This window comes from Mya arenaria, chromosome 10 (assembly GCF_026914265.1).
Source record: "Mya arenaria isolate MELC-2E11 chromosome 10, ASM2691426v1".
NCBI lineage: Eukaryota > Metazoa > Mollusca > Bivalvia > Myida > Myidae > Mya > Mya arenaria.
The window spans coordinates 41,044,870-41,060,407 of NC_069131.1; positions in this window are offsets into that span (position 1 = coordinate 41,044,870).

Here is a 15,538-nt window from a genome sequence, read left to right on the forward strand (position 1 = left end):
GGACGACGAAGGTGAAACATTTGACGTTTTTGCATCAAGGCTCATGTGTATCAACGAATTGAAGAACGTATTCAAAATCAAGTTACGACATATTTTCTTTACATTTTACACATTTTTGAAAATTCACAAAAGCTTCAAATAAATGAAGTTTAGATATCGGACGAAAAGACATGCTTCCTTACAATGTACAGTGCTTTATTCATAAATATGTGCAATGTCACTATAAGGATGCATGTCAAAATCAGCAAAGTCAAGTCTAGAAAAGCAGACACCATGATTGAATAAGGGATAAATAGTAATGTACGGCTTCAATGTGAACTAAAGGTAAGTTATAAGAATGTTTGTAACCAAAACGGTAATAGTTAATTAATAAAATACTTATTAATAAGATGATTTCATATTTGCCCAGTTATTTGTCCTCGGTCAGCTGTTATTTGCCTTCGCCCTTCCGGGCTCAGGCAAATACAGCTAACTTCGGACAAATAACTAGGCCAATATAAAATCACCTAATTTGATAAATCTCACACACAACTGTTTTTCTATCGGATATTTCAACTAGTAAATCTCGTGCAAATCGTGCACCTTCTTATGTTACAAGGACGTTCTTTATATAACAGAAATATTTGTTTCCTGTGTTTTCCTGGCATTTGTCTCATACACATGTATGGCATCGGACTGAGAAACAAGCAATGCACTTTCTGTTGTCTAAGTCGGATAGATCACAAGTAGCCGTTTGATATGGAATTATCAACTCGCTACGCTCGCTGATAAATTCCATATTAAACGGCTACTCGTGATCTATCCTATACATAGCATACATTAATGCCAAACAAAATTATTGTTTGTTTAGCCTCATACTTATGGATATTCCTACCAGGCTAGAAAAAGACACCCAGAACGATCCACGGCAAGAAAGAAAACATAAGAAATGTATATGCACATTATAAATCGTTGAAGAAAAAACCAAGCAGAATTAAAGATACAAATATTCTTTATTAAATATCAGCCAGGATTTATTATGTTACTCATTTTATTAACTTTTTAGCTCTACAAAACGTGCTTTGCTTAACTTTGATTTCGGCAAATATGTTTTTCTTCATTCTGTCGGTTTGAAACCTCCGAGGGCACGCTAAGCATCGAATTAATAAGTCAGCACCTCCATAAGTTACCCACAAATCATAATATAAGAATGATCTTTTCTTCTACAAAAACAAATCAACCGATCAAAGAAATTAAACCTTTCAAAATAAGCATTCCCCACTCAGCAATATTAACAAGCAAGTCAATTCTAACCATTAATTATAAAAAACACATCATATTTGCTCTTCTTTATCTTAAGGTGTCTCGCTCTTGATTTGTTAAATGTACCTATTTTTTAAAACGAAATAAAGTGTGGCAAATCAAAATAAGATTACCAAAAGCTGGAACCTTCAGCAAATGTTGATATTAGCTCTAATATCGTCTTTATAGACCACATTTTTCATTGGCGTTTACAATAGCGTTTGAATATTAATCACGGCTGTGGTGTTGCGTGATTGGTTGATTGACGTTATTACGTACATGCTTGGTTGATTTTCATCACGTGACGTTATCAATGTATCGTTAAACGGTGAACAAATCAATATCACTTTTGTCCCGGTGGCCGTGTGGACTAGCAAGCTGTTTTATATTTCTATTCTGCTGTTTACTTTACCGTCGTGGGTTCGCACTCATCTTAAACCAAAATACATTTTTATGCAAAACCTGTATTTTTTCTGCAAGTTCGATAGCATCGAGTAAAACTTATGATAGAATATGTGTTTTCAGATGCAGTACCGGAAAAACTATTTTTTCGGTCCCAAAACATGAGCGAGACACTTAAATCATCTAATGTTTATCAAAAGCCAGGTCTATACCCCCAGTTGTCGTAAGCACGTTTGTAACACTATATGAATAACTTTGTACAAATATCAGCTGCTTTTAAACATTAACTGAGAATAAAATATAACAGTTTCTTTTGGTACTTCAATGGGTTGGAAAATTCACTTTAGGACAAAACAACATGTTTTAAAAACAAAGCGTGTTTATTCTTAACTATATGCGTCCCTATCATATTTATTAACATTCACAGTTACCATTTGTTTATCTATAATTATATATGTGTTGAACCGTCGCCAAATCTCACACCACGGTCACAATAAGCATGCGATAAACAGGCATTATGTAAACATTGGTTCACTTACGTACAACATTGTGTGAGGACGCTCTAGACTTTTCTTGTTTTGAAGAAAATAATTTTCCAACATGCAAAAGCACCTCGGACAGTTTCGATATGAATTCGGCTATCAAAATAATAAAGATTGAACCGTCAAATGATTACATTTTGTATTAGTACATGTGTTAAATAATCTAAGTGTCATGTGTTTGATCCAATAAAATCATTTATGCCTCTTGGTTCTTCATATTTCCTGAACACACTTCCCAACGATGACCGACCAAAAGGCAGTGTATGGGTTTATGGATATTTCTGGGGTCGAACGAACATGTCAGTTGATTGTCAAACGCTTTGTATTGCCTTTCATGTATCAACAATACATAACTAAAGCTTGTCTAAACTTGTTGATCAGCGCTTATAATATGTAAATGAAGGATACATCGTTCTTTCTATTTGTTTTAAAGCTGCTCTCTCACAGATTGAACGTTTTGACAACTTTTTTTTTATTTTTTGTCTTGGAACGAGCAATTTTTGGCGTAAATATCTGCAAACCAGTGATAAAAGACTGCCGACAAAAGATCAGATCACAGCTTTTTATATTTCCGTCCCAAAAATGATGTTTAATGCATTTAGTAATGGTTTTAGCCATAACACATTAAATTTGGAATGGAAATATGAAAATCTGCGATCTTATCTTTTATCAGCATAGTTTCATCATTGGTTAGCAGATATTTACGCAAAAAAAACAAATCTTCATTTGATATCTGACTCTGAGTGAAACGAAGTGAACTAGAAATGAAAAGAACAATAATAAGAATAAAGCTGATACGTTATACTACCAGACTTGCTAAATGATGTCTTTAATATTCTGCTCGAGAAAAAGTCGTCTGTGAAATGGCGCCAAATTACAACTAAGGGCATTCCCTTCAAAGAAAAACAGAAAAACAAGGGAATAATAAAAATAATACAAAAGTATTTATTTTTAAATGAAATTTGAGAAATTGATTTGTTTTTGTGCAATAAACATTTTCATTAATATTTTTAGTTATATTTAATTATTTAAAGTTATTTGTTTTTTTATAAGATACGTATTTCAATGGTTGCTTGAAAAGGAAGGTTAACACAACTCATAGTTCATAGCCCGTGTTGAAACATATTTTGGTGAAAAAGAACAACAAAGAACCATATCTCTGTATGAAACATGGAAACATTATACACTGGTAAAACATTTAACAAATAAAATTAACAAATAAAGGCAAATTGTCCATGTCAAGTACATTATACACAAATAATGGACGCGTGGTATATCGTTTATTGTGGTAGTTAGTTTACAATAAGATTTGTATGTTTTCAGTATGGCTAAACAATACACGTGCATAGTTTGTACAAAACGTTTAAAACCAAAAGATAGACGGCCAGTGGCAGGGTCACAAAATAAACCACTGAGGAAATATTTAAGAAAAACATTTTTAATTGAAAGGACCTGCGACGATGATGTCATATGTAACAAATGTAAGCTGGGATATTACCAAAATAGCAAGACCAAGAACCGTAGAAAGGCCGTCGAAGTCAAGCAATGTACAATAAGAAGCCCTGTGTGTAACATACGAGTAAAATCTACAGGGAAAAGCCATAGTCGCTGTGTTGTATGTAACGGCTCGGCTAAGAAAATGGTTGTAGTTTCGGCCATGACAATTAGTGACATGTTCCTACGAAGTGGTGTGCTCTTACAAAGCAAGGCACGGTCGTGTGCAGAACACATAAAGAACGGCTTCTTTTTACCGTCCATCTGCAATGAAGAACATTTTAAGTCCAATCTTACCCAACCAACAACAATGAGTGGATCAGAAGTGACCCGTCTTCTCATGAGGTTTTTAGAATCTAAAACCAGCACAAAACTTAAGTTTGACCCGCCAGGTAACATCAGCCCTGAAGATTACTTAAACTTGACAGGTCTCACCAAGGATCAGTTCGATGACCTCACATCCTTCGCAACAGCTGAAGATTTACGTCATTCTAGGGTACGGTCACTCCGAAGTTGTATCGCAGTTTTACTGGTTAAACTTCTGGCCTGGCCTTGGTAATGTCATTCTTGGAACACTCTCGGCATAAACCGTTTTCAAGTATTAAGGCTAAAACAATATTTCAGTTATACTTTGTTTCAGATTTCCCGTTTTTGTCATCAAGTTTTTAATTGCGTGTTTTTATTGTTATTTTTTACGTTAATTGTAAACTCTTAAACTACTGTTACATTAAATATCGATTATTCAAGTAGACATCAATAAAATTCACGTTAATAAATAGTATGCAAACGATAATCAACAATAATTAAATATCAATTTTGTTAGAGATGTGTTATCGTGAACATAAAACTGTAAATGCACGTTTTAGCAACTGTTCTATCATAAACTGATAGGTACGAAGAACGTTACCATCTGCCAGAAATGATCTATTGAAAAACTTCGTTCCGCTGCATGTCGGTTTTGGCCATATTACACGAGATGAAGTAATTCATAGACGCACACGAACGCTTGCCAAGGAACTGTTTGCACATGGGTTGGACGTGGCCATTCTTGTGCTAGATGGCACCTACTTATATGTGCAGAAGAGTGGCAATTACACATTCCTGCGAAGGTCTTTCTGGTATGAAATGCTTACTGCTTTATTCTAACAATACTTAAAAAGATAAATAAATATAGATAAATGTTTCACGATAAATACCAGCTTGAGATGAAACTAGTTAAACGCATTTATTTTTTCTTTCAGCGTTCACAAACACCGCCATCTGATAAAACCGATGATGGTGGTTACCACGACTGAATACAATGTCAGTGTACTGGGGCCGTACGTGGGTAAAAACAACGACGCCAGTATACTCAACCATATCGTTAATGAGAATGTCGAAGAATTTCGACATTGGATACAAGAAGACGATGTTGCTGTTGTAGACAGGGGATTTAGGGACGCAGTACAACTTTTGAAGGTAACACGAAATGAAATCCTTGTTCCATTCTTTATTGTAATGTTTTCAAATCACAGAACTCCTCGCGTTATTTCAGGACCTCGGTATCAAGACAGAAATGCCCTCGTTCCTTGGACCCAAAGAAAATTAAGTTAATGATTGCTTTATTATTTGTAATTTAAAGTTATTACCATTATATATCATTGTACATGTGTAGTATCAAACTAATTTATTTTCTAGGTAATGATGAAGATGAACTATTGACAGCCGCGCGGTTGATATCGATGAGCCGCCATGAGAACCTCTTGCAAGCAAGGGTCGAAGAAGAAGGACTCGACCATCTGACTAAGTCCTCCGGTTGGGCACTATTGTCTGAACCTGATGTGGTGCTGGACTTTCCAAAGCTGGACGAGTCCGACCTTAGGACTTTGACTGTTGGTGTTTACCAACTTAAGCTTGCGCCATCCTACGTACAAGAACACCTTGATGAACATGGCAACTTCGATATCTTTGTCCGCGAGCAAACGCCTGGCCTTCTTTGTATAAAAATACAGAGCAGGCATATGTCAGCTATCAGATACAAATGCTGGGTTGGGTATAACGAGGGCGCCATTAATGGGTGGTACTGTAAGTGTAAGTCGGGGGCCAGGGTTGTTGGCATGTGCGCACACATAACAGCGGTTGTATGGCACTTGTCATACCAGCGTCACAATGTCATGGCACGCGGTGTCGGGAACTGGACCGACGCTCTAATTGACACCGCTGAGCCTTAAATTGATTGAAGGTTTGATCTTTCATATCATAGGACTTCGCCATAGATATAGTGATGATATTTTTAGTCTACTGTTTTTTGTATGCATGCGGTGCTCACGCTTTCACAATGAATTAAAGATTTCTTTTTTATAATAGATATGTTGTTATTTTCTATTAAGAAAATGAAACATATCTGATCATAGATACATTATTATCTATTTCTTGATTAATATACGTCACTTTCGTCCTAATTTCAATTCAAGGACGTTTTTTTCTTTTTCTTAAAATTCAGTTAATGGTGGTATGTTATGTTTATTAGTACTTTCATTATATTCGGTGTTGAATGAAATTGGTGATGATACTCCGGGTCCTGGCGTTTATGACAAATTGAAGGTTTGAATATAATGCATGGAATTTAGAAATTATATACACTAATAAATTAACATATTAGTTTTATAAAATAAATTAAGTCCAATAAAATGTATATAATTAGGTATATAGGATCTGACACGAGTTGTCATTTAATACAAGATTTTATTAAACGAGTTCATGAAATTTGTTAGTAAGCGAGCCTCTGGCGAGCTTACTAACAACTTTCATGGACGAGATTAATAAAATTCTTGAATTAAATGACAACGAGTGTCAGATCTTTTTTATCACATGCTTAAAACGGTGTTTTTATTACCAATTAAGTTCCATTTTCTGAACCGATTGTTTGACAGCCAAAGTACTCAGAGTAGAATGTCAACGATGCGCCATATAAATAGTTCCAAATTAAAATGACAAAAGTAACTAGCAGTTATCAAGTTTTAAAAGCTGATAAAGCGCTTAAGAAGTCACAAATACAAAAGCGTGTAGTAAAATATCCAACAACATGAATAATGAACGATTTTAACCAAAAATCCCAATAAGTACACAATTTGATGACGTCACACTCAGAGTACATGCATTTGCGCGGTTTATGTGACCTACATCGGTCTGTCAAGTTTTCTGTGTGCACGGATTTAAAAGTTATTCGCTGTCGCTTTCTATGATGATTTTGCAGCGTTTTCTTGGTGTATATGGCGTTTCACAACATGCAGATGATAACGGCGAAGCCTTACTCTGTACTGCATGGATGTTGCTGTTGAAAAAGTTAATTTCCACCAGGAATGTTTCCAGAGAACATGATGTTCTAGCCGCCATGGGATGTGTAATGAGATATCTGTGCTGCGGAATTCGTATTTGTGTTTTCGGTAACCGACAGCTGATTAAATTGGCAAGCAAATGGCATTGATTGCATATTGCTTGTGTTGGTCAAGATGGAGATGTTTGAAATGTTCTTGTGGTGTTTGTCACTATTATGGCTGTATTTGTTGACTGACTGGATATTTCTGTGACTAGTAATCTGCATTATCTGGTTGGCGGAACATTGTTATCAGAATGTTTGTGTACAAGATCCTTTCTGGCACTATGATTCGTTAGCCATTTCTCTCCCGAAAGTCTTACAGCTTCATTATTACGGTAAGTATTTGCTGGCATTTAAACCATTTTGTTTACAAACAATGCGGAGGGATATCTAGGTTGCGTGTGATTAGTCTGGCCAATCGAAATGTCTGATAGGTTATCTTACACATGTGTAAGATAAAAACATTCGTAATGGGTATATTACACGGAAAACAAGGGTAAGCATGTGATAAATAGTAATTCATAAATAATAACTTAATTGTTTTGCAAAACTGATATAAAAAATAAAGGGAAGTAATTTTTTTACACGGTATTAATTAATACAATTATGACAATGTTGTGTTTTAACTAAGCGTGTTTATATTTGGTTTTACAATAAATTGAAATATAACCAAAAGGAGATCCTTATGCCATTTAAAACTTTATATGATAAAGATAAAAACAAACAAAGATGTGAATCAGTTTTTTATTTATAACGTACAACACCGAGCGCAACGAAGCATCAATATCTCGCGGTAAGCAGTGGAATCGTGAAATGCACGTACGTTACTCAACAAGTCGCCATTTCAAGGTTTTTTGAAATATTTCTTTAAAACTTTGGAAATACGAGCTACACATGTTCACTATTCCGTGGTGTATTTTTTTTTAAAAATCTGGGTGAGGCCGATTTCGGCCCAAAACGTACGTTGTCCTTTGTGTACATGTAAATGTGCTTATAACTCGTGGGTAGAATGAGATATTTTTGAAAGCATGAATCTTTGAAAAGGGACAGGGACATACTAGAAACACACGTGTAAATAGGGTCATTGACAAAGTAGAAACACAAATGTAATTTATGCCCTTTGAAATATTAATAAACTGGCTGCTTATTTTGGCTTTTATTATACCCCCGACAAACAAAGTTTGAAGGGGGTATATTGGAGTCATCCTGTGGTCGGTTCGTCGGTCGGTCCGTTGCAACTTACCTTACTTAAAAACTACCAGACGGAATCGGATTAAACTTCATACAATGGTAGAGCATAATGAGAGGAAGTGCAGTGTACAAAAATCATAACTCTATTCTTGCATATTACTGAGTTATTGCCCTTTGTTCCTTTTTTTGTCCGGAGTATAACTTGAAAAATACTGGATGGAATCATTGGAACTTCATACAATGGTAAAGCACAATAAGAGGAAGCGCAGTGTTCGAGGACCATAACTCTACTTAAGCTATTTACTGAGTTATTGCCCTTTTTGTGTTTTTTGCTGTCATTTTTTCCAGACATTACCTTGCAAACTGCTGGATAGAAGTTATTGAAACTTCATACAACGGTAAAGCACAATGAGAGGAAGTGCAGTGCACAAGAACCATAACTCTATTTTAGCTAATTACAGAGTTATGGCCTTTTTTCTTGTCCCGAGCATAACTTAAAAACTATTGGATGGAATTTAATAAAGCTTCATACAGTGATAGATCATAATGAGAGGAAGTGCAGAGTACAGGAACCGCAATTCTTTTTCAGCCAATTACAGAGTAATTGCCCTTTGTTACTTTTTTTCTTGTCCGGAGCATAACTTGAAAACTACTGGATGGAATGTAATAAAACTTTATACAATGGTACAGCACAATGAGAAGGAGTTCAGTGTACATAAATCATTACACTATTATAGAAAATTACAGAGTTATTGCCTTTTTCTGTGTGTTTTTTTGTCAAACATTTGTCCGGACAATAACTTGAAAACTACTAGATTGAATTTCATAAAACTTTATACAATGATAAATCATAATGAGAGGCGGCGTTCGGGAGAATTTATCACCTTCAGTGATAGCTCTTGTTAATTTTGTTATCATGTAAGCCTACAACTGTACGGAATTCAAACATTTTAAGTTCACAAAAAATGTGTTGTTATTGATAATGATTATAACTGTTCATTTTTATGGGACACAAAGGTTGTAAGAATTTGTTTTAAAATCTGTTCATTTATTTTCATTTACACATATTCATATTTTTATCGATCACTTGCCAACAACATGCAGATATTCATTTAAAAAGAATTGTGTTAAATTTAGCGTAACTCATGCTTTACAGCAAAATGTCCTCTGTAATATTTTATTTATATTGTTAATTTTCATAGCTGACACAAAAGAGCTCTAATTTTACTTTTGATGATATTTCATCATTGTCACAAGCATTATGTTTGCCTTTCAAATGAAAAATGTTTTTGGAATGACCTATTTATTTACGTGTTTGCTACATGCATTCTGCAACATTGTTGATGTATGCCTTTTGAACTTTCATAACATGCCTGGAATCTGTTTGTAGTTGATAAAATCCCTTTTTGGAATAAAACTGATATGGTACTTAGTTGTGAATGAGTTTGAAATAAACTACCGAGTTAATGATATTAGACTTAATAGTGTGCTTTCCAGCGATCCTACATATCCTTCTTTTTTTCCACTTCCTCCCCACTTGAAAGGTCTCCTATTGTTTCCTACTTTTTTGTAATTCTTTCATAAAATTCGTCATAGCTGTGAAAATACATCAACATCATGCTATATAGAAAATGGTAAAAGGAAGTTCTTAAATTAATGAAAAACCCTTATTTTCCGTACATTTTAAGTTGGATTTGTTGCTGTAGTTATTCATATAAATATTTATACCAACTGCATAACTGGTCAAATACTACTGCATGACCCCTGATTCTGTTCTCTTGTGCACGTTCAATTATTTCAAGGAAGAATACTTTTGTCACTTTGTAAATCATTCTTTTATTTTTTTGCCATAGAGTCACAAAGTGTGTTTTTTCATAAGCAGCATCCAAAAAGGTGAGTGTATCATTTCGTTTTCGATTCATTTCTACTGGTGTTTTCTTTTCGTGTTATCTTATATAATCTTTTTGTTCCCTGTACGCTCAAACTTTTATAATAATCCAAAATGTGTTTCCTACGGTGGAACAGCGGTGACATCCGTTTACTTTATTTATATAATGGCCATAACTTAATAAATTGAGGCCACAACTAGTAATTTGTTGTAAAATACATCTGACATCAACCGGATTTATGAATAAATCAGTCACAAGCACTGAGAATTTAAAATTATAATGCAATATGAACACCAATATCTTTCATTTATAGCGACAGTCCGCAAAAGTAACCGTTTTTCAAAAGTTTTTAATAAGTTCCACATTGTTTCAGACCGACTGAACCGCAATTATTTTTTAAAAAATCGCTTTAATAACTTAGATTTAACAAATTGAAAATTGCCGAAAGTTGCTATTTTTAGACGGCAAAAGAGAAAGTAGGTCTACGGTTTTTCCGACTACTCTTGGGGGCGATACTATTTCCCGGTCCCGGTCTCCTCCGGTCTCTGTTTTATAGTAGCTATCGGGCGTGATCAAAAAGGTGTTAATGACCGCGGGGGGGGGGGGGGGGGGGGGGGGCGGGGGTAATAGGATTACAAAAGATTACAGTTGATTAAAACATCAGATATTTGATGATAATTATGTCACTATTTATTTCAAATTTTATATCAATAATACATAAAATAAATTTAGGCAAAGATAAAAACATGAAATATGCACATGTACTAAAATTAATGTCATGAATAACAAACACATTGAGTGTGTGTTTTTTTCATATTAAATTCAGTTATAAGTATACTATTGATAATAGTAATACAAAAAATAACAATGCTTGACTACATGTAAATCAGATATGAGTCGGATATGCAAACATGGAATTTTTCAATTGTAATCATTTATGCTCAAAAAAAATTATGTCGGGGGGGGGGGGGGGGTAAACATAAAAGGAAGAACAATAACATAACATAACATAATTTATAAAGGTGCAATTCTAAGTTACTTCATACTCTAGCCGTCCTCAATCTTTTATGCAAAAAACATGAGCATTTGTACTGCATCGCATCTTTCTCTACACCTTTAACACGAATTGCATAAATAGTGTATACCTATAACAAATTGCATAAATTAAGACATAATGTTTATATATTTTATACCATTTTGTTACATATAAAAACAAATAAGATTGTCAAAATCGTGTTATAAACATCAGCAACACAATCCGTTGCCTGGGGCCATAAGTTATGAACCGGGAATTATGAGACCGGATGAGACCGGATTTTACGAGGAGAGACCGGGAAATAGTATCGCCCTGCGCATGCGCAAGAACTTTGGAATCCCACTGTTTTTTTCTATTTATATAACCGTTAACTCTCGGGGGCCGATAGTTAAGAAGAGATATTGAAAATGACACGAAAAACTCATTTCTAGGTCGATTTGAACCAAATTTTTTTTGGATTCGTCAGTCAGGAATGCTTATCAACACATAGATGAACTTTTTGCCAATTTGCCCGATTTGCAGACTGTCGCTTTAAGTTTTGCTTTTCTCGCTTAAGTGAAAAGATTACTCCCATTTGAAAAGACAAAAGTTTTCATGGTGTTAAAAACCTTTTTCACTCGGTTGTTGGATAGCATTGGTCATTTCTCATATAAATGTACAACTATTTCCAGTTTCAGATTTATTTAAAGAAGGCAACATATGACAAAGTACAAATATGCATAATCAATAAAAACATAACAACATACATTTGTATAAGAAATTTGATTCGTGAAACACAATCAGAAGCAAAAAATACAAGAGCTAAAATGACAAAATGTCAAAGTAAATAAATATGAGAATTGTTTTTAGCTAGACTATTCGAGGAATAAGGAGGTCTTTACTACTCGCCGCAGCGTCGGCGTACGGTTCAAGTTTTAGGGCAAGTTGAGATTTTCACTTATAACTTCAATACCCTTCATTTAATTCACTTAGTACCTCACACAGTTGTTCAGGGCCGTGACGTTATGAGGTTAAATAACTCCATATTATCCTTTATACAAATAATTGCCCCTGCTTGACTCTGGAATTTAGGTTAATGTTTTAGGGCAGGTTGGGATATTTATTAATAACTTCTATACCCTCCACTCATTAAGACTTAATAATTAATTAATACAGCTCTTGTTTTATAAAGAACTGTTTTGCCATGAAAGTGGTCACTCCCTGTTTTTTCAACCAGACTTGTGACTGGCTTAGGTCAGGTTAAACACTTGACAAAGGAGAAGTTACACACCATTACTCTGCCAGCACCCTTAAGAGCCCTCCCAGGCGGGTTATCTACTGTAGAGGTCCTAGCGAGGAGTAGTACTGGGCCTCTCGGAACATTTCTACGGGGCCACACTGGTATTTTATGGGCATAACGCCAAACTTATGATCAAGATACACGAAGAGAACAACATCATGTACTTAAACCACCAGTCAGGCTTGAAAACTCTAATGAGTTCACCTTCAAACATGCATCATTGGGTAATGAAGCAATTGTTTGGCCACAGACTCACTTTGTCTATTAAAAACAGGTAGAAAATGGTAACTAGTATAGCAGATACCTATTTCCGTTTGTTGTTTTTTGTCGTCACCATCATGACCTCCACCACCAACTCCGTGCTTATCACTATCATGACCATCACCTCCACCTCCACCACAATCACCATCGTGCTCATCGCCATTATCACCAATACCACAACCACCGTGTTCACAACCATCATGACCATGACCATCATGACCATCACGATCACCACCGTGCTTATCAACAACACGACCATCACCACAATCACTGTGCTTATCACCATCATGACCACCACAATCATGACCACCACCCCAACCTTGCTCATCACCATCATGACCACCGCAATCATGACCTCTATCTCCACCGTGCTCATCCCCATCTAACCAAAACAATCATGACCGCTACCTCCACCGTGCGTATCACCACCATGACCACTACAATCATGACCACCACCTCGACCGTGCTCATCACCATCATGGCCACCACAATCATGACCACCACCTCCACCGCGCTCATCATCATCTGACCACCACAATCATGACCAATACCTTCACCGTGCTCATCACCATCTGACCACCACAGTCATGACGACCACCTCCACCATGCTTATCACCATCTAACCAACACAATCATAACCACAACCTTCAACGTGCTCATCACCGTCTGACCACCACAATCATAACCACCACCTCCACCGTGCTCATCCCCATCATTACCACCACAATCATAAGCACCACCTCCACCGTGCACATCACCAACTGACAACAACAATCATGACCACCACCTCCATCATGCTAATTACCATCATGACCAACACAATCATGACCACCACCTCCACCGTGCTAATTACCATCATGACCAACACAATCATGACCGCCATCTCCACCGTGCTAATAACCATCATGACCACCACAATCATGACCACCACCTCCACCATGCTCATCCCCATCTGAGCACCACAATCATAACCACCACCTCCATCATGCTCATCACCATCATGACCACCACAATCATGCACCACCTCCACTTCAATGACTATCACCATCACCACCACCAGTATCATCACTTCAATATCCATCATCACCTCCACCTCCATCACCAACTCCACCGCAATCACCATCACCACAAGCAGCATTCTCACCTCCACTATCACCACCACCTCCAATACCATCACCTCCACCTCAATAACCATCACCACCACCAGCATAATCACAACCACCTCCATTATCACCTCAATCACAATCACATCCACCTCCATCATCCTTCCATTTCTAACTGCACATCAATCACCATCACCATCATCACTTCCACTTCCACCATTAACTCCAATACCATCAACTCAACCTCAATCACCATCATCATCACCACCTTAAGCATCATTACCACCACCTCCACTATCACCTCAACCTCCATCACCTCCACCTGCATTACCACCACCTCCATCACCATCACTTCCACCTTTATCACCATCACAATCTCCAACACCAGCATCATCGACTCCACCTCCACCATCACCTCCACCTCATCACCAACACCTCCATCACCATCACCTCCACTATATCCAACTGCACATCAATCACCATCACCATCACCATCATCACCTTCTCATCACCTTCAACCAAATAATCACTATCAGCTACATCACCTTCACCTCCACCATCACCTCCGCCTCCATCACCTCCACTCTCACCACAACTTCCAGCTCCACTTCTGCATCAATCACCAATCCCATCAATGCCCCCAGAATCACCACCTCTATCACCTCCACCCCACCATCACCACCATTTCCAAATGAACCTGCACATCAATCATCGTCACCACAACCACCATCAATACAACCACCTCCACCATCACCTCCACCTCAATCACCACGACCTCAACCTCAATCACCATCACCACCACGAGCATCATCACCTCAACCTTCACCTTCACCACTACCTCCATCACAATTAACATCCCCATCATCACCTCTATCTCAATCACGATTTCCAACTGCACATCAATCACTATCACTATTATCACTTCAACCTTCATCACCCTTTCATTTCCAACTGCACATCAATCACCATCACCACCATCAGCATCATCACCACCACCTTCACTATCTCCTTCATCTCCATCACCTCCACCTCGATTACCACCACCTCCATCACCTCCACTTACACTTCAATCACCATCCCCATCACCACCACCAGCATCGTTACCTCCACCTCCACCTCCAACTCCATCATCATCACCATCATCACCCCCACCCCCCGCAATCACCATAACCACCAGCATCACCTCATCAATCACCTCCACCATTTCCAATTGCACGTAAATCACCATAACCATCATCACCTCCACCTTTACCATCAAGTCCATCTCCATTCCCACCATTCCACCTCAATCACCACCACCAGTATCGTCACCCTCACCTTCACCATCACCTTCATTTCCATCACAACCACCCCTATCATCATAACCCCCACCTCCATCACCTCAACCTCAATCCCTTTCACCATCACCACCACCACCTTCATCATCATCATCACCATCATCAGCACCATGATCACCACCTCCCCATCAATCACCATCCCCATCACCACCAACAGCATCATCACCTCAACCTCCACCATCACCTCCACCTATATCACCATCACCTGCACATCCATCACCATCATCATCACTCCCTCAATCACCATTTACAACTGCACATCAATCACCATCACCATCACCATCATCATTTCCACCTCCACCATCACATCTACTTCAATCACCATCACCATCACCACCTACAGAATTATCACCTACACTTCCAAC